Source organism: Neovison vison, chromosome 4 (genome assembly GCF_020171115.1).
Source record: "Neovison vison isolate M4711 chromosome 4, ASM_NN_V1, whole genome shotgun sequence".
NCBI lineage: Eukaryota > Metazoa > Chordata > Mammalia > Carnivora > Mustelidae > Neogale > Neogale vison.
In genome coordinates, this window is record NC_058094.1 from 210,003,795 (window position 1) to 210,028,716 (window position 24,922).

General features: G+C 45.8%; 1 long non-coding RNA gene across 1 annotated transcript in view; it reads right to left on the reverse strand.

Moving 5' to 3' along the window:
* Positions 1 to 24,922, reverse strand: part of LOC122905077 — a 76,451-nt gene that overhangs the window by 35,665 nt on the left and 15,864 nt on the right. The window contains exon 2 of the long non-coding RNA XR_006384312.1: positions 849 to 906. This is a non-coding gene — a long non-coding RNA (uncharacterized LOC122905077). The remainder of the gene's footprint in view (positions 1 to 848; positions 907 to 24,922) is intronic.

Sequence of the window (24,922 nt, forward strand, 5' to 3'; positions counted from 1 at the left end):
AAAAAAAAAAAAAAAACCAAAACCTCCCAAAGGTAATATCCCAAAATCCCAGAAGGGAAATGTGACAAAACATAAATGACAGAGTACTGCAAGTCAACTACGTAAGTTGGGGGGGAGGGGGTGCAGTGTGAACGCCATTTAGAGAAACATCCAACTTGACCTAATCAGACTGGGGGCCCCGCTCCCGACGTGTCCTCTGGGTCCCGAACCAAGCTGACATGTTAAGGGAGCGGAGCCGGGAGGAGACAGAAGAGCTGAACTGAGAGGGAAGGTGAGATACAGATCAGGAAACCCAAGCCTCCCCAGAACAAGGCAGAAAGGCAGAAATTGTGCGGCTCCAGAAAGCTGGACACAGGGGAGGTCAAAGGTGAGAGATGAACTTTGCAATCTCATTCCCCAAATGACAAGGAGCTGTTTCTTTTAAGAATTTTTTTAAAAGCTTGTTTTGCTTGAAACAGAAATGGAGCTGACACTGAAAGGGTCACCATCAAAATCAAAGATGAACAGGTGCTCAAACACTCTGGGTGCTGCTCCAAGATGAAGACAGCAAGTTTCTCAGGCCAGCGTTCACAGGTCCCAGCGTTCACAGGTCCCACAGAATTTACCAGTGATGGAAAAAAGAAGAAAACAATCTGCCAGTGATGTTCCCAACGGCTTCAAGAGCAGAGGGTTTGTTTTTGTGGGGGTACTTTCTGGTTGGATGCCTAGTCTGTTTGGGGCTCAGGCACATTTAAAAGAACTTCCCAAGAGCAAACACATGTTTCACAATGTGCCAGGTACTCTTGTAAGGACTTCACAAATACGACGGGTGGCTGAATACACAACCCCTGCTCATTTCAGTTACGTACCTGCTCAGTGGCTCACTCTGTTCCATGGGAACGTGCCGCTGTTTCTTCCACTTTTCTCCTGAGAAAAATGAGGAAAACACAGTGAGAAGTCATATAAGCACACGTGTGTTGCATATCATTGTCTGACATCTTTCAAACTCAGGAGCACCCAAAGGGCTTCCTGACACCTTAGTCAATTACTTCAGCTGCGTAGTTTCAGGAGTCCCCAGGTAGAACCATTAAGACGGTATCACGGTACATTTAGATAATAGATTTGGAAAACAGATAAGGTTTATGGTTTCAAAGAAAATCAACAAGCCGTATTAAAAAGTTAGATGCAGGGGCACCTGGGTGGCTCAGTGGGTTAAGCCTCTGCCTTCGGCTTAGGTCATGATCTCAGGGTCCCGGGATCGAGCCCCACATCGGGCTTTCTGCTCTGCAGGGAGCCTGCTTCCTCCTCTCTCTCTCTCTACCTGCCTCTCTGCCTACTTGCGATCTCTGTTGTCAGATAAATAAATAAAATCTTAAAAAAAAAAAAAAAAAGATGCGTTGGGAAACAATTTAGAACAAGGTTCTCCTTGACTCTGAATCCTTCTACATATATTATGCCTTTTCAAACTACATTCCCTCTCAAGTTCTTTTTTTCAGGTGGGCAGTACCTTTCTGTGGGCAGGGTGGGGTGGGTGGATAATTGCAGTTCTAAGGGCAGAAATGACCAGTGATATAGCGATCAGAAATTTACTTTTTTTTTTTTTTATTTTACTTATTTACTTGACACAGAGAGAATGCACAAGCAGGGGCAGCAGCGGCAGACTGAGCCAAAGACTGTGCCCCATATCACAGATTTACTTAATTGTTTTAAAAATGACAATGGGAAAGCAATCATCAAAAAAGAGGGTACAGCCTAGGGAAGGTGGCTACTCAGAGCACTGTCACCAGATGACACTGGCCTCTGGGAATTCAGAACTGTCTTTCTAATCTCTTGCATCCAAAAGTCTATCTCACTAAATTTCCAGAAATGTAATCCAGTACTGATTCAAGCTAACAAAGCTCATAAAAGACTGATGTATAAGGCTATAATACCTTTATATTCACATACAATGAAGACCGTCATTACCAGTCTGGACACTTGCTCCATCCAGCTTGACCAATATATTTACATTTCTCTAGTCAACAGGTATTTCCTGAAATCCCAGGTCCAGGCAACTTCTAGGCAGGTGAAAGGTCAAGCCAAATCAACTGAAGCTTGTTCAGCAAACATATCAGAGCAATCATAACCTCGAAGCTAATGGCCTCCAAAACTCTCCCCTCCAGATAAGTGTTCTCCTATCTCCTGTACCACATCACCCTAGTCCAGGCTCCGTCAACCGTCTCCTGGACAAACTCAAGATACTCCCAGCTTCCACACTTTCCCTTCCAGACCATTAACCACAGTGTGTCCCACGTATACATCCAAAGATAGAAAACAGCTCGTGGCCCAGCCTGACTCAAACCCCTTCAGTGCTGTACCCTGGGCTCATGATTAAGGCCCAAAAAGCTTCCCGGAAGGCCTCCCTCTGGCCCCGCGCACCTGCCCAGCTTCCTTCAGCACCACTCGCCTTGCCACCTTCATTCACTGTAGCCACACTGGTACTTTCACTCTCTTAAATGTGCACAATCCCTCGGCACCTCAGAGATTTTGCATACCTCATTTCCTCTGCCGGCAAATTAATACACAATATTCTGCCCCTTCCCCCCTCAAAGCACACACTTGCCTAGTAACTGGCAGATCCTACTTTGAATGACCTGACCTCAAGACTGGGACAAATTCTTCTACTTTTTTAAGGTTTTATTATTTATTTGACAGAGATCACAGGTAGGCAGAGAGGCAGGCAGAGAGGCAGGCAGAGAGGGAGAGGGAAGTAGGCTCCCTGTTGAGCTGGGACTCGATCCCAGGACCCTGAGATCATGACCCCAGCTGAAGGCAGAGGCTTAACCCACTGAGCCACCCAGGTGCTCCCAAATTCTTCTATTTAAAGCTCCCACTCCATCTTGATCTCCTTAGTAGCACTTACCGATAACAGCTTATAATTTCACATGTATGTGATTATTTATGCGTATTTCTCCCATTAGAGTAGTAAGAAGCCCCATGCAGGTGGATGCTGGGCTCAGTTGACGAGCACATTCCACAAGAGTGGACACGCAAGAGAGATTTTATCAAAGACAAGAAGAATGGCTTTGGGCTGTAAGAACCTGCTGCATCCATCACCGAAACAGGAACCATTCTGCCAGGTAGACCATATGGCTTCCCCGACTGGCCCCACCCTCCCCAGCGCGTCCTCCCACCCCTGCAACAGCAGTAATCACATGGGCACTGTCTACACTCACTTCGGTAACACTACTGCTACCTTGAATTCCATGGCCACAATAAATCTTGCGATACTAAAAGACAACTAGCACAAAGTTCGAGATACATTTGGGTAGCAACTCCGCACAGAGGACCTGTGGCAGTGGGTTACTAAGAAACGCTATAAACAAAAGTGAAAACATAAACTGTGGCTAAAGGAAGCCCTCGATGAGACAACATCGGCAAACAAAATGTACAGGCACACACGCGTGCACACGAACACCCAAAGCGCAGCCCTTGGAGGAGGGGGGCACCAAGGCTGAGTGTGCGTGGGATCCTGCCACGAGGGCTGGTAGCAAGAAAGTGTGAAGACTCCCGAAGAAGGCCCCAGATAACTTTTCTTCTCTTCCTCCCCGGGCCCTGGCGCACAGGGGACCTGCTGTGTACCGTGTGAGTCTCCCATTTGCCTTACAAATCAACAATTAGCCGGCATTTCCTAACATACTACATACAATGCTTTCAATGGCTCACAGCTGGGCTTAATATTTTAAAGATGTTCTCCTAACATTTCAGTCCTCTTATGTGATGTGAATGAGAACAGTACTGGTGGGAAGAAGTCCCACAATGCCCTTGGATCTAAATTCACGTCTAGTCATGGCGCTGGAAAGGGGGGACTTCACTCAGTCATTTCACAAACACGATGCTCCTCGAATAAGCCAGGCACTGTTCTAGGTGCTGTGAACACAAGACGAACAAGACAAAATCCATTCTTCTCAAGGAAGTAATATTCTAGGAGGAACCAAACAATGAACACATACTAAGTAAAACATAAAATATGTCCAGTGGGGAAGGGTGGGAAGGGGAGGTTAAATTTTAAATAGGGGAGTCAAGGAATGAACGAAGTCCTAAAGAAAGTTTGGGAAGCAGTTATATAGATAAATTGAGAGACAATTTATCTATATAACAGAGAAATCAGCAAGTACAAAGGCCCTGAGGCAGAAGTGTGGCCGGTGTGAACTGGGATATGCAACAGAGATGGTAACAGGATAGGGGGTCAGAGAGGTAAGCAATGGGACTCTTAAGGCCCTATAGGCCTTGGACTTTTATTCTGAGAGCCCTAGAACACAACTGAGATGTCTGGGGCAGAGGCGAATATGATCTGGATATGTGGTGAAGACAGAATGAAGAGAAAGCAAGAGGGAGACAGCAAGACCAGTTAGTGGGCTCCTGAAATAATCCAGGCAAGAGTGCAGCCAGCCTCTAATCTAGAACAGAGCAGCTTCTAAAAAAAATCTGATGGATTCTCCAGGGTCCTTGAAGGAAATGCCCTGGGATTTAACTTTAACTCCTGCAAGGACTGATTCTAGTCTTAATCCTTTTCTCACAAAGAGGGTTTTTTGGTTTTAATTCTTCCTTTCATAAAAGGAAACTCAGTGGATGTTTATCTATATACAATTAACATACGATAATCTCAGACAGTGGGGAAGAAAACCAAATGCAAAAAAAGAATCTTTGCATCACTTGATGAAAGAACACCAAACAGACATACATTTAAAAACCAGACTTGGGTCAGTATGATCTAATCCTGACATTTGTCAGCTGTACCAGTCTGAGTTCAAACCAGAAAAAAAAAAAATGCTTGGCACATCACTGAGGAAACCACACTTTTTTTTTTTTTTTTGCAGACTTTTTCCCCAACAAACCCATGATGATAACGTGATGTAAAGTAAAAAGTGGACATGATGAATTCCTAAAATTTTTTTTGAAAATTTTAAGTAAGTACTCTTTTTATTCTCTCCTCTTTGGTTAAGGGTACCGTGGGGTAGGAGGGAGCAAGGCCCAGCTGTTTCCATGGAAACCATTCTGCCCCGGGGCAGAGAAGCAGCGCTAAGCTGGAAGTCAGCAAGCCAGGGGCCCGGGCCAGCGCCTGTGCAGTAAACAAACCCCTGCAAATCCCTAAACAGGGCGCCGAGGTTTGGTCAAACGCTGTCAGCGGGCCTGGTCTCTAGCTGCAAACAAAATTAAACTGACTGCCAGCATTTAACACCTGCAGCTCATATGCCTCATCTGTTCAGCTTTTCTCCAAGTGTGCAGGTGAATCTCTCACCGCCAATCCACTACTGTCAGGGCCCCTCTAAAGCAGCCCCCCTCCGCCGGTGGGGCACACACGGATTGCCTGGGGTTCTGTTCACTTGCAGATTCAGTCTTGCTACCTCAGGGTGGGGGCTGGAGATGCTGCATGTGCTTCTAGTAGGCTCTCCGGTGGTGATGCCCCTGCGGCTGGTCTGTGGACCACAGGCTGAAATTGCAGCGGTCCAGTCTTTACCGTCCTGTCTCCATCCCCACTGCCTTCTATTTCCTTTGTAAGTACCAGTGACAGAGCCTGAGACACATGGCCATTTACGACTCTGCCCTTCATCATGGGGGATAATGAAATCTCAGCAACAAGCAGCCTTCCCGAGGCATCATTTGGTAACGGATCTGATCGGAAACTCCCGTCTGACCAACCGTGTAAGGTTCTCTTTCTCTTCTACCTCCCCTTCACTCATCCCCTTTCCACGCGGAGAAAGGGTCCCCACAAAGGACCACGGCTGTAGGTAGGCTACAGGCTTCGGTGTGAGGTGAGGGTGTGAAAGAACCGAAATTGCTCAACATTTTCTAACACATCCGTTTTCAGTGAAGAAACTAATCCACAGACAATTGTGGCATTGGCTGAGAATGCACGGAATTCTCCTCACGAGAGGCGGGGAGGAGCGGGTGGCCTGGGCTGCTTCAGGTACCAGCAATACTGGTTTCTAGAACAAGCCCTAGAGGGCGCTTCCACAGGACCTGATCCCTCCACAGCAGGTGGAGGGGTCTCCTGGGGTGTACACAGGGGTAACACACACGGCCGGATTGCTCCTTCGGAAGATAACTGATATTTCCTAATCACAGATAATTCATGTGAAAGTATAACCCGAGCCAGAGCACGCCCCTCTCAGCCCTGAGACCTGAGCTAATATTTGAGTGCGTCCTCTGATTTTTATTACCCTTTCACAGGTATGTATTTCTTTATTAGTCTGTTTCTAAATCAGAAGATCATAGTGGTGAGACTGTTTAAAAAAAAAAAAAAAGACACTTTCTGTAGGGTAAGGATCCCCTGTACATATGTGAAAAAGGCCTACTTGTTTCTCTGAAACCTGAAGATGACCAAAAGGAGACAAGGCTGTGGGAAAAAGGAGACCACAGGGACCAGGGATAAAGAGGAGAGGGGGCCCCACAGCCCCGAGTGCACCCCCCTCCACCGTCAGGGATCCTGTAAAAAGCCCCGGGGGAAGGAACCGGGCAGAAAGGGGTCACCGGACAGGAGGGTACAGGGACAGTGACCACCCGGAGATCTATCCCATCAGTCCAGAAGATGGCAGTCACCGGTCTGCAGACTCTGAAAGGATGCACTGGAATTGTCGTTGCTTATATTAAGGAAACAAACTAGTCCCCAAAATCTCTTAGAAGGGATAAATGAAGGTATACACAGCGTGGAGCAAGATTTAAAGCAGCAAAATATCACTTACATACAAAGGCGTGTGGCAAAGAGCAGACAGGCTCATTCCACGCTGCTGCTGCGGCTTAAACCCAACGTGAGAGAGAAAAAGAGATCAGACTTGGCACAATATAAGGCAGAACTTCCTAACACAACACACTTCTCGGCCACGTTTCTGTTTTGGCCAAGTAGTGAGCTCCTGTCGAGAGGGAGACAGCCTCATCCTGCCACCCAGCCGCTCCCCACCTTTGTAGACCACGACGGAGCCAGGCGGCAGGTGCTCCCCAAACCCAGCTTCAGGATTTGAGGCCTCACAAGGGCTGTGCCTAGAATGGCTCCTGGTTTCTGGGCCACCCGGACTGGAAACCTCGGCTGCCACGTAGCCTCCGTGAGTCCTGCGCTGCCTCTCTTCTAAGGGCAGATGCACAGCCTGCCCATGTCCAGGGAACTTCCTGCAAACGCACTCTGCTGTGCACGCCCAGACCAGGCGGCCTCTGCGGGCAGCATCCCAGGGACTTACCTGTGTACCTGCAGCGCCGACCACAGTGGCCACACCCGGTGTGCAGGAGAAAACTGGAGGAAGGCAGAGGACAGGGGAGGAGGTGAAGAGAAGCCACTGCCCAAATTATTTTCTGTTAGGTTTATCATAGAAGGACTTCTCATAGTGAGAGGAAAGGCAGTCTGCATGAACCTATTCTATGGAGAAAGGCGTGAATTACTGTGTCATTCCTAAGGCATATCATTTTATGTATTTTTTAAAAAGATTTAATTTATTTATTTGAAAGAGAGAGAGGGAGGGAGGGAGAGCAAGAGGGAAAACCAGGCTCCCCACTGAGCAGAATGTCCAACACACGGCTTGATCCCAGGATCCGAAGATCATGACCCGAGCCAAAGGCAGACGCTTAACCGACCAACTACGCCACCCAGGTGCCCCTACGTTTTAATCTAATTATTCTTTAATCTAGTAATTGTCTGGAAATAGTCTTCAAAATTTGTGTTTGCTTATGTAGGTAAGTGCACATATGTACTTGTTATTCAATAATACAAATAATTTCCTTACAAGTTGGCACATAAAAAAAGAATCTTTCATAGTTACTCAGAAACCCACAAAAAAAGGTCCAGGGTATTTCCCTAAAGTTTGGAATAAATCTATCATTAAAGCAGGTACAGAGGCCAGGACTGGCAAAACACCTCGGCAATACTTTATAGGTGTTTCTGTTAAGATTCTGCATACCAGAAAGCAGATGATGTCTTCAAACTTTCCCTAATTCATGCAAGCCTTTACCTTAATTACCAATAAATACAAAAAAGGAATTTCTTCCCCCCCTCTTTTTTTTAAAGATTTACTTACTCACCTAAGAGAGAGAGCAAGAGAGCACACAGGCATACGCAGGAAGTTAGAGAGAGAATCCCTAGCAGGCTCCACATCCAGCATGAAGCCTGATACAAGGCTCAATCCCATGACCCTGAGATCATGACTAGAACCAAAACCGAGAGTCAGACACCCAACCAAGCCACCCAGGCACCCCACAGACAAAGGAAATTTCACTGCACCTCTTGTTCTCGTTTTCTTAGGAATCTTCACCCAAGGGACGCCTGGGTGGCTTGGCTGGTTAAGCCTCTGCCTTTGGCTCAGGTCATGATCCCAGGATCCTGGAACCAAGCCCCGCATCGAGCTCCTTGTTCAGTGGGGGAGCCTGCTTCCTCTGCCTGCTGCTCCCCCCGCTTATGCACTTTCTCTCTCTCTGACAAATAAATAAAACATTAAAAAAAAAAAAAAAAGAATCTTCACCCAAGTTAACTGACTTCTTACCCTACCACTGGCAATACTCAAAAACACGACAAGTCCATGCTCTGTGGCCATGCTCTGTGGCCATTCTGACTGGGACTTCTCAGCGGAGTGACAGACAGGTGAATAAATCTGGGAACTAAGGAAGGGTTGCTAATAACAATTATTACCATCCGGAAAGATTTCCATAACCTGCACCACACCTTTCTCAAAAGAAGACATGACAACAGGTAAACGCACACCTGAGACCAGAAAACTGTCCCACAAAGCCTGGCTCTGCATCAACACGGCCCCCGGGTCGAGTGTCCTCTCCCTCCTCTTCCTCCCTCACAGAGAGCCACAAACACATCCCCACAAACACATCCCCCCCTCACCTCCCCGGCATCCGGCTGCCTTCAGTCCCACTGTGCTTCCTGTGGTGCCGCCCTGGGTGGGGAGAGGATGGTTTTCAGACTCCGCAGGTGCCACACGGGCAACCCAGGCGGCTCTGGGACCAAGGCCTGACCAACTGGCCGCAGCCTCCTCCCTGGGGGTGGGGGGCCGCCCTGTGTCCTATACTACGGAGAGAAGCACCGTGGACCTTCTCCGTAACGAGAACCTTAGAAGCTGGTGAAGGTCTTTAGTTCAACTCATGAGGCTGAAAAAAAGAGTTCTGAGATACAGATTTCAGAGGCATTCGCCCAAGTTTTCTGGCCTGACATGGAGTCACATGATAGGATCAAGTTCTTCCGCCGGTTCTTTTTTTTTTTTTACGGAATGTCCTAGATTTTGAAGTGGAAAAGGGCAGGGTGGCGCGGCAAGCGGGCCAAATGCTGATTTCATCATATCGGCTCTCCAGTGGCAGTGAGAGGCGGCTGGTGCCAGGTGACGGGGGACGCGGGTCTGTCCCCAGGCCAGGGTGTCCGTGCAGAGCCCCGGGGACCGCAGCGCCTGACCAGCACACGGGCTGAGCGATAGGATGTCTGGTGGTTACTCTTGATCTGGGGCCGTTCGCAGATAGGGTGTCATTTTCAAAATAAGACTGTTTTACTTTTAATGTTGCCAGTTCTGCCTTATAACTTGAGCAAACGAGAGGGGAAATAAGCAGCAGCATCGCACACGGCTTTCTGCGGCCTCGGCCGTTCCTCGGCCAGCCACGGCGGAGGAGGGCGCTTCTCCTTTGGTGGGCTCATCAGGAGTCTGGCTACAGGGCAAAGCCCCCCAAGCGCCAGTCCTCCGTGTGGAAGTCCGGTTAGGTAACTAGAAAGAACTGACCCAGGACCTACCTAACCCTACAAGAGGCCTGCATTCCATAAGCCGAGACAGAAACAGGGGAAAAGGAAGGACTCATTCCTGAGAGTTCTCCAAGTCCCGCATGGTTTCTCTCGCAGGTGCTGCTGGGCACAGTGTGACTATTCTGGTCAAGTCACTTTCTGAGCTCAGCTCTGCCCCGGGAGACTTCCCCGAGCCTAAGAAGCCCTCCTTCCACGCATCCCGGACTGCCTCCCACAGGAGAGGGCCTGATGCACGCCTGTTCTCATACTCAGGAACTCAGAGCAGACCTGCTCTACTAACAGCACTTCACCAGGACAAGGGATGAAGTGCCACGTAGAAGGAAAAGAAAATCCAAACAAGACAGGAACCAGTAACTGAAGGTCACACAGACCCCATGTCACAGGCACTGGCCTCGCCCACGTCCCCAGGATGCAGACAGCAGGCGCCCGAAGGTAGAAGCACCCGCAATAGGTCCCCGTGCATAGAGGGGGTCTCTATCCCTGCCTACAAGAACCAACAGAACATTCCAGGGCACTTCCAGGAGGGCCCTGCTGCAGACCCTGAAACTGGGGCACCACACAGGGAGCCTACAGTTCATCAGCAAGACGTTGTACACTGTGTCCCTGGGCTTGGGAGAAATGAGCTCCAGTGTGATACCAGAGGACGACTATGAAGCCAAACTTGAGAAAACACACCAACGGGGCTGGGGGTGGGGCGGGTGCTCCACTAGAGTTGGGAAAGAGAAGAACATGAAAGACGAAAATGTTTGTTTCTCTGTTTCTCCCCACGGAGAATGGAAAGCAGTGACCAGGAAGCACTGGTAAGGCCGAGGGAGGGGGATGACCCCAGTCTCAAGTAGGAACAGAGAGTTCACATAAGCCTGGGTGTGTACTTGCTTCCACGCCCGCCCACCCACGGTTCCTGGGGCAAACAAATTCTTGGCTGAGCAGGTATGTGTGGGAGGCCTGATTTATTTTCCAACCAGTAGAGCTTTGCCCAGAATTACTTAATCAGAAAATTTCAAGGTCATACATTCAAATATGATGCTATATGGCCTTACAAAAGAAGGAACTCGGGGGTTTGTGGAGCAGGAGGGTGGGAATGTGAATATGGGGAAGGAGGGCGCACTCTTCTCGTTCTGATTTAGCTTCTTAACCACTCTTCCTTCATAGCTACTCTGTATTCTCAGAAAATAGAAAAACTGGAAAAATGCAGAGCTGAAAGAAGTAACAGCTGATCTGCACCTAATGCTTCCTCTGTGGCAGGCCCAATTCTAAATGTTCTGTATGCATTCACTTATTTGACTTTTGGCAATCCTTTGAAGTGAGTACTAGTTATCATTAAATTCTGTATTTACAGATGCATACAGAGGTTAAATGACTTGCCCAAGGACCGACAGTCACCAATAGTCACGCTGGGCACTGGGGTGCTCTGTACGATACCCCCCCCCCCGCACCGTGTTCTGTTCTTCTGGCCCTCAAAAAGGCAAAATTATATCAAGAACTCTTTCCGTTATGGTATATCTAATTAACCACCCCCTTCCTGTAGAGTTTTCTTTAAGCGACTTTCCTGAGAGGAACATTAGAGTATTATCAGAGCCAGTCCCCACCTTCAAGTACAGTTAGGACAATAGTAACCCTGCTTGCTTAGAAAGCCATATAAGCTGGAAAAGTCCCAAGGCTCGAACCACAGTTCCCTTTACACACTGCCTGATTAGAAAGTAGTTCTAGGCGAAGCTTTGATCCTTGTTAAAATGTGAAAGTTCTGGGATGTGCACACTTTAGGCTGTTACCAGTTTGTGGGAAAAGTTGCACTGTTATCTTTTTAAGTGTAGTTCAACGATAAGAAGGAAGGTGGTTTCCAGGCATCCAAGTCCCCGCACCAGGGCTGACTGGTTCAAATGCTGGGAGCCTAGAACTCTCCAGGACCTGCACTTTGTAAAGGTGCTGGATAGCACCAGTGGGGGTGAATGAACGGATGCATGAATGGCTGTCACTGGTTCAGAGGCCAGGTGTCTGGCAAATGTGTGGGGCGGGCCAGCCCAAGTTGAGCAGAGTTATCACTGGGAAGGTGTAAAAGGGAATGAGTGAATCACTGACTGTAACCACTTTCAAGGAAACCTCAGGCATGTTTAAATCTACAAAAATAGTTCTTTTTTGAGATTATGAATGGTTTACACTTTTAAATGCACACAGAGCTCATTTACTAGTGAAGAAGGCTGTTTAAGACAATAATGGTACCTACACTATTTTTTTTACACTATTTTTGCATAAAGTTATCCTCTCCGAAAAAGGTGAAGTGCCCTAGAATATCATTTCTCCTCCCTAATGTTCTCATATCCGAGTCCTAAACATTCTCAAAGGCCTCCTCAAATGTCTTCTCTTCCAGGAAGCCTTCCCTAATTTTCTGGCCAGAAGAGGTTCCTTCCCCACGTGTGCACGACAGTACTTTGTTCTTTGTGTACGCAAACTCGCCTTCTCAACTGGAGTATTTTTTCTCATCGGTGACGACCTAGTTGTCCCCAACTTTCTCTGTCTTCCGCAGGAAACCGTTTTTCCTAGCATAAATCAGTATGAGACGAACGTTTCTAAAAAGGGCATTTCTGTGGAAGTGCTTCGCGGATACCACCATCTGTGTCTCCTGTTTGAACGGATTTTAGGTATTTCTAAAAAGCTGTAGTTGTTTTCAATGACATGGTAACAGTTAAATGACACGGTAACCTTTCATGTATGGCAGGTCACACCTAATGGCCCCCGTGTGGGGGACCACATGGCCCCCACAGTAGGCTCCTGGGCCGCCCATCCGGGCACACATGGACTTCTTGAAGTGTGACATGAATATGGGAAGTCTCAGTCCTGCCTTGGTCTCCTGTGGTCTCCCGTGCACTCGGCCAGGGAACACGCCAGTAAAACCACACCCAGTGCAGGCCTCCGTTGCATGCCGGGCGGGGCTCAGGGGCGTCCTCATGGCCTTGCTTTCACCGCAGTCAAAAAGTCCTTTGTGATAATATCCTACTTGAGAGAGGGTAAATATTTATTCTCAGAATTAGAGGTTTCCTGTATGACTTCTGATTTATGATAAGGAATGTACGCAATTGTTTCCATAGGTTTCGGTACAGGGTCAGGGCTCTGAGACAAATATTCCCTACCTCAGGCTGGTGCAAGTGAAAAGCATCCTGGGATTTCCAAGGCAAGTTATTTAAAAACAAAACACACACATACACACAAACCCTGTTAAAATTTATGAGCAATTACCTGGTAAGAGCAGATTTCTTAAATATTATGCGTTTAAAGCAAAGGGTACAATTTTATTAAACACAGAAGCTGATGTGAATACAGCTATTACCAGTTACTATCAACACCGGATTTAAAGGTTTCTTTTTTTCTTTCTTTTTTTTTTCATTAAGAGCCTCACTCTTCTGACTCTTTAAGTAAAAAATTATACATGCAGGGGCACCTGGGTGACTCAGTTGGTTAAGTGACCTGCCTTCAGCTTGGGTCATGATTCTCAAGTCCCAAGATCGAGTCCCACATACGGATCCCTGCTCTGCAGGGTGCCTGCTTCTCCTTCTGAACCTCTCCCTTCTAAGGCTTGCTCTCACACTCTTTCTCTCTCAAATAAAACAAAATCTTTAAAAAAAATTATATATGTAGACTTCAAAAAATTTATACTAGTGCTGTATCACTTTATCTGTTTTACATGGTAGAGTTTCATATAAAATTTTATTTGAACAGGGGATTCCCTGCCCCCACCAAAATCTGGAAACTTCTGTCAAATGTGTTTCTCCAACAGCAGTCCATGGAATGGCTATGGTGGACCTGGATAAGCTTTTTTAACATACGGATTCCTGGGCCCTTTTCTCAATAATTCTAATAGATAGAGAACAGACATGAAAATTCTGGTCTAAGGGGGAAGAAAAAAAAAAGAAGAAGAAGAGGAAGCTGCTGATCTAATCAACGTATCACCATCTTCATAGAATTCTCAGTCAAATGCCTTAGTAAAATTAAGACAAAACATGTCAACAACATACCCTTTATATGTGGACTCCTTCAAAACAGGAAATAAAGTCAGTATAGTATTTGTCCTTTTGTGAAGTGCTAGACCTACTAATACCACATGATTTTCTAAAGGTTGAGAAATCATCTCTTTGACTCTGTTTCACTGGGGAACGGAAAGTCAAAGCATCTGGTGAAGCTTCTGGATTCTCTTGCTTTATTTAAAATTTGGACAAAGGTGGTTTTCCTTCTCTACTGGACCCCTTTCGAGTCTGCTGTGATTCTTCAAAGGTAGTCAACACTGGGGCCTTTCGAGTTTCTCTGCCATCCTCCAGCAAACTAGAGGCTGAGAGCTACTGATTTCCACAAGGAGTCACTGGATGTCTCCCCCCTTGAGCTAAACTTCCCAGGGGACCGCTGCAGCTCTTTACAGGGTCAAAGTTGTTCCTTTTGCTGACAAACACGGGCAGTAAGACAGCGGTGATGCACCGTCACAGACTTTCAGGTGCAACTACCCTGCACCGGCGTTTTCAGAGAAGGGAAACACATTTAGCAAAGATACATTGCAACCTCAAAGGGTCACGGGCAATGGGAGAACCCAACCCAGCAAGCATGTTTCCAGGGTTCAGTAACCAAACATCTCTGTTCCCCAAGAGCTTCTCCCATGCACGGGCTGCAGGCACTTGGTTAAAACCAACCCCCCAACCGGAGGCCACAATCTCCTTACATGTAAACGTGGGAAGAACAGCACCCAGAATTGTTATGTAAAGTTAATAATAAGTAAACATTAGTTAATAATAAAGATACTTAATGGTCTTCTAGGATAGCATCTGGCTCCATGTCAACACACAATCATGCCAGCAGTAGCTGAAAACAGGTCTGGGGGCTGTTTTGGAGGGAAGATGGTGTTTTAGAATAAACCTATGGAAACAATTTAGAGTAAAAAGAGAAGCCTCTAGGTGGGTGAACTGACCTAAGGGCTCTGAATTTTAAAGGTGGAGGCCAAAGGAATTCGAGCACTAAAATCCCCCCAAAGTGATGGGGATGAAGGCTGGGGGCTTGTGGGACTGCAAAAGTGAGTTATTCAACCCGCAGAACTGATTCTCCCCAAACTGGGAGGGGAAAAGATTAGGGTCCCATGAAGAGCAAAACCCTGACCCATCTACACATCTGCTGGAAGTAAGACCTCAGATAAAGATGTGGTCACAGTTCTTATGGAGACTGTAGTAAACACAAGGTTTGGGGTGTTCTGCAAAGACCCCTTTAGTGGGCTGGCTGGGGGGAAGCAAAGCTACTAGCGAGCCCCCCTTCTGAGTGATGTCAGGGGTCCCCAGAAGGTGCACGAACCGTGGCAACCAGGAACAGATGAGGACCAGAAGTCCTGCTCTCCTTCTAGGAAGTAAGGGATCCCAACAGCAGCCGAGACTGGGTTTCCCACACACCCCAAGAAGTGGGAACCTTCACCAAACATAATTAATTCCATGTAGAAAAATGTCTTAGATCAGACTAGTAACAGTGGAGCTAGGACGCAAACCCAAGATCGCCTGACTCCAAAGCCCTCACTCCTGTTACCCACACTGCCTTTGTTCAAAGCAGGAGTTCCACTGGTAGTATGTTCCAAGGTGAAGGTTAGTACATAATTTTCCAATTTAAAAATTTTTTTAACTGGAAAATAATTTTTTTGGTAGGACTATTTGGATGGACTAGATCTATGAGGCCGCACTGCTTCCCTCTGTAAAGAGGAAGGTCAGAAGAAAGAACGTCCTGTGAAAACTGCTCAAAAAGAGCTTTGGCATCTCCAAAGAGATCTTTAAGCCCAGTGTAAGAAACAGAGTTCTAGAGAAATGAAGGCACCACAGTAAGGGACCACAGCCATACCTCTAGGTTCCCTGGTTCAGAGGAAGTCTTGGGAGTGTTGGTAAATAACACTTTAATTCCATTTCTACCAGCTAGTACCTGACAAAAGCTGGCAAACCAGACTGTTTGGCCTTCTATCTGCATTGGCATTGAAGAAGAATCTGATACAAGCACAAGTCTTGTTGATAGCCAGATATGAGAGTTTTGATAAGAAATCCCTGAGGGACTCATCAATTCAACTTAAACCAAAGAATTTTCTGTTTTCCAGTTACAGCCATTAACTAAGACCAGATTTATATAATGACTTAGTGCCATATGCCACAGGAAATAAAACTGAGCCTTAAACAACCTGGGGGTTAAACACCTCCCCCACCTCAAACAGTAGAAAATCCATACAGAACAGTATATAAGTTCTGACTCTACCAAAACTTAACTACTAAAATAGCCTACTGCCAATCACAAGCCTTCCTGATAGCATAACACGTATCAATTAACACATATTTTGTAGCTTGTATTTATCACATACTATATTCTTACCATAAAATGAGGTACAGAAAAGAAAATGTTATTAGGAAAGTCATAAAGGAGAGTGGGCACCTGGGTGGCTCAGTCGGAAAAGCGTGAGACTCCTGATCTTAGGACGGGAGTTCGAACCCCACATTGGGTGGAAAGGTTACTTACAAATAAAATCTTTTTTTAAAAACAGAAAGAAAATCATTAAGAATGAGGAAATATATTTACATGACTGCACTGTATTTGCTGGAGAAAAAAAAAAAATCCACCATAAGTGGACCTGCAAAGTTCAAACCCATGTTGTTCCAGGGCCAATACTAGTTTTAAATTTTTTAGTTTAGTTTTTTTTTTTTTTTAAGAATTTGTATTTATTTATTTGACAGAGAGGGAGAGAACATACAAGCAGGTGGTGTAGCAGTAGGTGGAGAGAGAGGGAGACGCAGATGTCCTACTGAGCAAGGAGCCAGATGTGGGGCTTGAGCCCAGGATCCTGGGATCGTGATCTGAGCCAAAGGCAGAGGCTTAACTAACTGGGCCACCCAGGTGCCCCTGTAGTTTTCAATTAATACCTGTTTCCCCATTGTGAGAAACATGACTTGAGCCTGTAAGAGGCGAAAAGGACTTCTGTTTGTCCTGCCAGAGGTCAATGTCACACACGTGTGTGTGGGAATGAAGTGGGTTTAGCTTGGAGCCTTGGCCAGGAGAGGAACCTCAGAAGGGTTAGGTCCACAAACGCCAGCACTCTTGAATCACTTGGAAGCTCATCAGACATGAATACCCAGAGCTACCGAATCAGAATCTGCATTTTGTTACGCTCCCCAAGACTCGCATGCACATGGGAGCTTGAGAAGTGCTACACATAAATAAGTACTTCATTTTCAGAAATGCTGTCATTTGGTACCATCAGCTTTCTGTTCTGGATCTGTCACCAAATTTTCTCCTCATCTGCCAGGTCTTTCTCATGAATTAAAAATGTTCCTCAGAGGGGCACCTGGTGGCACAGTCAGTTGAGCGTCAAATTCTTGGTTTCAGCTTAGGTTGTGATCTCAGGGTCACGAAGTCAAAACCCGCATTGGCCCCCTTGCTCCGTGCGGGGTCTGCTTGAGATTCTCTCTCCCTCTGCCCCTCCCACTCATGCGCTCTCTCTCTCTAAACTAAATGAAGACATCTTTCTAAAAAATTATTTTAAAAATGTTCCTCAGATGTTCCAAAGGAAGAGAAAGGCTATTACTCTCCTTGAAAAAAATGGCCTGACATTCATCGTATCTTTCAGATGGACTCCAGACAGCCATGTCACATCGTTTTCCTTGATATATTTTAATACCATAGATGCTTTGTTTTTAATTTTTGATAGGATTGTCCTGAAATGACAGCAACACCTAGAACTTAAAAAAAAAACAAACCTGTAAACGTAAAAAAAAAAATTTAAGACTTCCTCTTTCCCTCTTACTTCTGTTACCAAGTAATGGTGTATTATAATGAATTCTTAAAATATATTAATGGGGAGTTTTAGAGGAAAACAATTTGCAAAAGAGAAACATTTATAACAAAGTCTCATCCTCTACTGAACTTCCTCAGCCTCTTCCAATTGATTCGTTTCTTAGTTTAGATTTCTAAATCTGAGCTTCCTCAGAGCAAAGGGCAAACTTCATTCTCACTGCTGTCACATACCCAGAGTGCCTATAAATAAAGGGGAAGGACACTTACGGTTCACCATTTAGGTAAGACTTATAAACACAGAGACAATTTGTAAAAAATAATCATATCCAAACAAAAGACGGGGTGGGGGGCACACAGAATTACAGGAGAATTCTGTACTTCCAAATTTAAAACAAATTTTAACTTATGTTTGGGTGTGTGTATGGATGGGGGAGACCACAGAAGAACAGATGAATCATCAAAATAAATACATAAATAAGTAAATAAGCAAAGATTACAAAGGGGATCATCTACATGCAAATTAACCTTAAAAAGAGATGAGTTGTGAACTATCCTGCATTGAAAACTTAGATCACTCCTTTCATAAAGAATATTAAATGAGCTACTCCCCTATGCTAGTGTAGCATGTTATCTTAGCGCCCTGCTCCCCTCCCCCGGCCCATGAACCATGACTTCTGGAATTCACATCCTGCGTGGCAGCGCTCTCCCACACCAACTCTGGGCTGGACTAAAGGGATGTCAGCAAGCACAAGGCAAGCAGAAACTTGACAAGTATTTGCACAGCAGGGCTTGTCCTCTCAAATAACTACTGAATGCAGCTATCAGATATAGAAGACCAAGCAAGCTGTGTAGAAAGAGAGATCAAAACCTCCCAAATGACCAGATGCACATGAGTGAAGCTGTCTTGGATACTCTAGCCCCAGCCACCATCTTGCCACAACCACTGCAGGTCATCAGGGAGACCGCAGAAGAACCCCCCCGCTGAGCCCCAGCCAACTCACGGAGGCAGGAGCAGATAAAACAATTGTGTTAATCCAGTAAGTTTGGGGATGGTTTATTATATAATAACAGATAACTCAAAGAACTAGGAACTACATCTGGTTTAGAATATAAGAGTCTCATGAAAGAAACCTAGGGTGATTTTCCCCCCCTGTTTCTGACTGACAAAAGATAAGCTTGTACTTAAGAGAGTATTTTGTAAGTTCAAATGGGGTAAGGGGCTGAAGGTGTCTCCTTCAAAGGATTAGATAAAAGAAGATTCATCTTTTCTCTATAAGATGTGGAGTTGAAATACAGGGAATGCAAAAGCAACCAGAAGAATATTTTGGAACTCAAAGACCCTAAAGTCAGTTTTAAATACCCAAAGCCCTGGTAGAAGTTGGAACACAGCACCATCAGGGGGAGAAGAAGCCTAGAGCTGAAGCAGAGATTGGACAACTGCTTAAATCTGGAAAACTGTACTCATGTTTCTATTCTAGATCTTCTGCAACTAGAAGAAGGAGGAAGAGATGGGGAGGAGGGAAGGAGGGAGATACTACAAAAAATTCAATGTGTTTTTTGAGGAATTCCAAAAGAGACAAAATACAAACTCAGTGATCTAAGCAGAGAGTGATTATAAGCTATTTGGAACAATGATGTTTTTCACATTGCTAAAGCACTCTGTATCTATTATGTTTTACCAAATTCACAATAACTTCCAAGGCAGAGAGAGATTCTTAATTTGGAGGAAGGGAGATCAAAGACTCCTCTGAGGATCCAAGAAAAAGGAAGGGTAAGGGCCCCAGACATATGTAACTACGTATGTGGTTTTAAGGAAGACCATCTACGGATTCCAGGTTACAAATCTATGTTCTCTAATGAAATAGGTATCCTTAGCCTCATTTCACTGATGAGTAAACACAAGTGTTCAGAAACTGTTACCTGAGATCATACAGCAGGTGACTGCCAGGACCTGCAACAGAACCCCAGAGCTTCTACCACTAGGCTTCTTGTTTCTGACTTCGCTTGACAACCAAAACAGGATTGCTGAGCCTGAGGAAAAATAAATTCTTCCCAATTTCCAATTTAAACAGTACACAAAATGGCGAGGCAACTGGAGGTAGGGAAAAGAAGGTGAACAGCCAGGAGAGACCGGCCCTTTCCTGGCTACAGGATCAGTAGTGGGGTCAGTGGAACCGCATTCCTGTAAGATACACCAGGCACCCCCCCCCAACACCAAAGAAGTGCCTGTCCTCAAAAGCAGTTTCTGCTACGCACATTTCTACAGAGCAGTGTGTCACTGGTTTTCTAGCTCTAGGGCATGTGGGTTTAGATCTTCTCCTTGTCCCCACTGGCTGAGCGAGACCCTCTCCAGCTCCTGTGGACTCTCCTCAGAGAAGCAGGGCCCAGCTGAGTGCTTCACCCAGCATCCATGCCGAGGGAAGCAGAGGGCGAGGACATCATGCAACCGTGCTCAGACCATTCCCAAAGGCCTTCCGAGGAGACTGCAGTCCCCGCACCCTTCTGCGAGGACTCTGATACCCTGTTTCGAACACACTACTATCACTGGCTCTCCTCGTTGTTTCGAGTTTTAACCTCTGAGGGGAGCGTATAAACCTGATTCCATTACTTAACGGACTCAGCAGTCTGGGCGGTAGAGCTCTGTGCCCCCCCAGGAGCAGTAAAGTCAACTTGGTAGACTGGAGACTACACATTAAGGTCCACACTGGAGTCCGGGTGATCCAATACCCAATAAACGTAACACATGTCATCTCTTTCTTGGATGATCTACAATTACATGCTTCTTTTACCCCCTGCCTACTTCAAAGCATTTAGAAAAATCTGTACACAGAAAGGACTAGGGTCTACCCTGTATTGTGTGTGATTATGTCACTGTTAAGCTGAAAAGCCTCTTGCTGACGCATCTTTAGAGACAGTCATCAAGTTGATTTTCCCCTTCTCTGTACCCACGGGAAAAGCACCCAATACTGTGCTATCACCTGCCGGACCCAGAGTACTGGTAATGTTGCTACCAATCTGTTTAACCACTTCCAACAGGCCTGGTGGCAGCTACCATACTCAGACCAAGAACAGCAGGCCATCCAAACACACGTGTGGGCAGATCCGGCAGCTTTCGGAGAAAACTACTGGCAGATCAGGAGGTATTCATCTCCAATTTCAGTCTTTCACTGCAAAGTTCTACCGCACAACAATTATTTTTTTAAAAGATAAATCTCTTAAAGTATTTATCTACCTCTCTAGCCTCCAGTAACTGATTTGAGCCCAACCCACAATTGCCACCTTTTATATTAAAACTCTCCACAAATTAGATCCATTCTTTCTCTGGGAGAAAGACAGGCACTCCTGAGGCGCTGTTCCCCACCGTGTAACCCTGTATTGTTTTATTTCTTCTTTATGCAACACGAGCCTCAGACCTGTGCGGTGTTGCCTTCGAACGCCTCGCATCTCGCACATGCACCGTGTGTGTGTTTGAGTGCGTGTGTGCGCATGTGCGAGAGAGGGAGAGACGTTGAGATCACTGAGCACCCACTGTGCCCCACGCACTATGTTTTCCCTGCTCCGATGCTTTTTATTTCTACAGCATCTTGATCAAGTATTCGTTCTGCAGATTAGGAAACTGAAATGCAGAGAGGCTTAGGCTTGGCCAAAATCGCAGAGCTGGCCAACAGCAGAGCGGAGTTTCAAACCTGGGTCTGACTGATTCTAGGGCCCATGGCACGCAATGCATGTTCAATAAAGGATTTAGCAGGCAGCGGTACTGTTCAGGGCTTTGTACGGAGAACTACTGGGAACCAGGAACGCTTTTAAGTTCAACTGTAAAGAACTGCCCTATCAAGTAGTAAGTGACAAGGCCAAACCCGGGCTTGCACAAATGCGAAGGATGTTCAGGGGACCACGAAGTCACGTGTTCTGGAGGCAGGTGGGCAAGTGAAGAGAGCTGGGAGGAGAATTAAAGATGGTCACAGAGAAGAGGGTGCTGTGTCGCAGCCTGCATTTACACAAGCATCAGAGGAGTCAGTAGTAATGGGACGTGAACGATGAACTGGCCTCCCTCTACCATTCTTCCTAAGGCGGGAGAGTGGACCAACGGGAGACTATGTATCCTCGGCAGCACCATTTCACACACCTGCTCTTTATGCAGTATCCACCCTGGAAAGATTCGGTAGATACGGATGGCAGAAAGGACAGCAAAAGGGTGAAGGGAATAGGGGGTTCATTTGTAGGCCTCTTCAGAATGTTTCATTAGCTCACTCACGCGTTCCGCGTGCAGTCTGGTTTTCCAATGCATTATGAATAAGCCCTGCCCTGGTCATTCCCAGCCTCTCATTAGGTTGTCCGCGCTCTGCACCCAAGCACGCCTCCACGTGGGCTCTACCCTTGCGTCCGCAGCCCTGCTGCCGTCACAGAAGCAGTCTTACTCCCCAAACTAAGTACAAAGGTGTTGTAATCTACTTACCTGTACATTTAGGGCTTCTGTTTGGAAAAAGCTTTGTTTAAAAACAGGTAAAATTAACAAAAGGAAGCCCACCTCCCCTGAAAGGGAAAAGGGGAGCCATCCACATGCAAAACAACGTGATAGAAATATAAAGGCAAACTGTTACAGTAAAATGTCAGATTCGCTTCCAAAGGGAAACAAGGGCTCCTTGAATAAATAAACGTGGTTAGCAGAGAAAATCAGCCAGCTGTATTATGCCTGAAGCAATGAAAACCTGTTTCCTCCTTTCCTTCTTGTCCTTTTGAAAAGACAATATGTCACAGTCAGACTTTTTTTTTTTTTTTTTAACGCCATTCATTCTCGTGACAAATGTTTACTAAGGTGAGGGGGGCTGGGGGAAGGAGGAGGGAGGAGGACAGGGATAAAAAGGCGAAGAAAGCAGAAGAGAGGAAACTGCAAGACGCCATCTGCTGACAAAAGGGAGGCAAGAAAGAGGAGGAGAAATCTGAGAGCCCTGCTTCCAGACCAGCGTCTCGGGAAACGCACCACCATCAACTTGCAATTCATCTTTGCGAAGCAGAAAAATTTTTTACTGGGAAAACAAGTGAAATAAAGTTTTTTCACTTTTGTAGATTTCATGTCCTGGGAAGTATTATTGCTACTGAATCAAATGATAAAAAGACCACCACTGCGGGCGCCTGGGTGGCTCAGTGGGTTAAAGCCTCTGCTTTGGCTCAGGTCATGATCCCAGGGTCCTGGGATCGAGCCCCTGCATCGGGCTCTCTGCTCAGCGGGGAGCCTGCTTTCCCTTCTCTCTCTCTGCTTGCTGCTCTGACTACTTGTGATCTCTCTCTCTCTCTGTGTCAAATAAATAGGTAAAATCTTTAAAAAAAAAAAAAAAAGACCACCACCGCTCCCCAAGTGCAGAGAGAATCACATCCAAACTATTTTAAGCATCTGAGTAGTATCAATGGAACCGAAACATCCCAATGATACTTCAGTTCTCCAGGCAGAACAAGCTGAGGGATGAGTTCTTTGGCTCGAAGAAGTCACCGGTGTTTAAAAAACAAACCCAGGACAGGAGAAGACTATAGGCTACTAAAGGAGTATCATTATTTATAAATAGGATGTTGGACATTCCTCACCACTGATTACAAGCTGGCCAAGACAATCTGTCAGTCCCTCACTCTATGCTACAAAAAGGCATAAAAGCTTATGAGAAGAAAAAGCCCTCCATGACTCAATGAAATCAAACTAAATGATAAACCGCAGACTTTGGAAAAAGGCAGGAAAAGGGAAAAGGGGTTTCTCTGCATGCACATCTTCAAGAAGTTGAAACACACTGTGGTTTTTTTCTCTTTTCATCAATCCAACCATACCACACATACACACAAACTCACACACACACTCACCACGCATACACATGCACGCACAGCTGTTTCCATTTCTAACACATCTATCTTTTCACTTGAGTTAAGACATCTCTGCTTTGCAGGCAGCTTCTAATAACCCCGTTTTCCATATACGGCACTTCTCAACATTTAAGAACCATCTGTGCATGCAGCACCTGAGGGCCTATGCAGTGGGGGACAGGGGGTACTAGTGGACATCGCCGTGGTTTTAGAGCTGAGTGTGTTGTATGGAAGTTCTCATTCCACACCACTTGGGGCTCGTAAATTTATGCACTAGTATCGCCATTTAACCTACACTTAACCCACAGAACAATGTTTTCATTGATTTGTCTACAGACTATTTGAGTGTTTTGCATTAAACAGATTTTTAAAAAGGTTGATATCTTGTTACCAAATTATGTTTTGCTTTTTTATTGTGGTCTTGGACTCTTGGTGAGCAACAGCTCAAGAAAAGTGGACAGAAAGCCGTATTATAGAGAACATATAACGTCTTTTTAGGTCATGTTGTGGTAACTATGCTAGTCCTTCAAGCAATTATGTCAATTTCTCACTGGACTTAATGCTGTGTTACCACAAATGAATGTCAGCTTGAGGAATGAAAGTCACTTACATTTTTCCTGTTGCAATTAACTGAATTATTGACAAGTTTTAAGAATTTGTTCTACAAAGGTTTTTCAGAACAAAGAATCCATATAAAGCTAGGGCTTTATAAGTGTTTTTTTTTTCTTTAATTGCAAAGTTGTTTGTTTTTTCACTTAAAAGACTTATAAAACATCTTGGAGGGAAAAAAGAAATGTGGACAGATGCTAATACATTTTCACAGAAGAAAAATGCACCCGGGGCTTGGTGATCGATGCAGTTAAAGTGCCCGAATCCACTAACAGGCTCTCATGGAGAACCACAAAGAGTTAGGGGCACGGAACCAGCTACATTAGTTACCAGAAAAAATCCCTCATTAAGAGAGCACACATGCTGTATGCTGAAAGGCCTGGAGTGGCGGTCAGAAAAGCATGGCTCTCGTTCCTGGTCGTACCCCTAGCAACTTGGAATCTTCATTCCTGCCGGTCTTCTCTCGGAGTCCTTCCTGCCCTGTTACCATCAGCCTCACTGGCTAAGAAAACACACACACACACAAAACACCTATCCACTAACTGAGCTTCCAGACAGAGCTGTTATAACTTAGGACTGACGCATCGTACATTAAGAAAAAAACGGGCTCTGCTCAGACCGCTATCCTGAATTTAGTGCTTATCCCGCCCGCGGGTATCTTCATATACTTATCTCTACGCCAAGAGAAGTTACAGGGTGGGGTCTTCCTGAACTTGTCTCTCTATGCACGTGTCCCACGGTCTCTCTAGGGTATATTCCTGGAAGGAGAAAGGCTAGATGTGGGGGGGGGTCTGCTCACATTAAGCCCATCTATACATCCTCAGTCCTAAGTTACTCACACAGAATGGCTTCTTACAATGGAAATCTACTCTGAATTCCAATTCTCACTGGTTTCTGACCCACATGGAGCTTTGCCCTTCGTAATTGACACTCAACCCAGCTTTT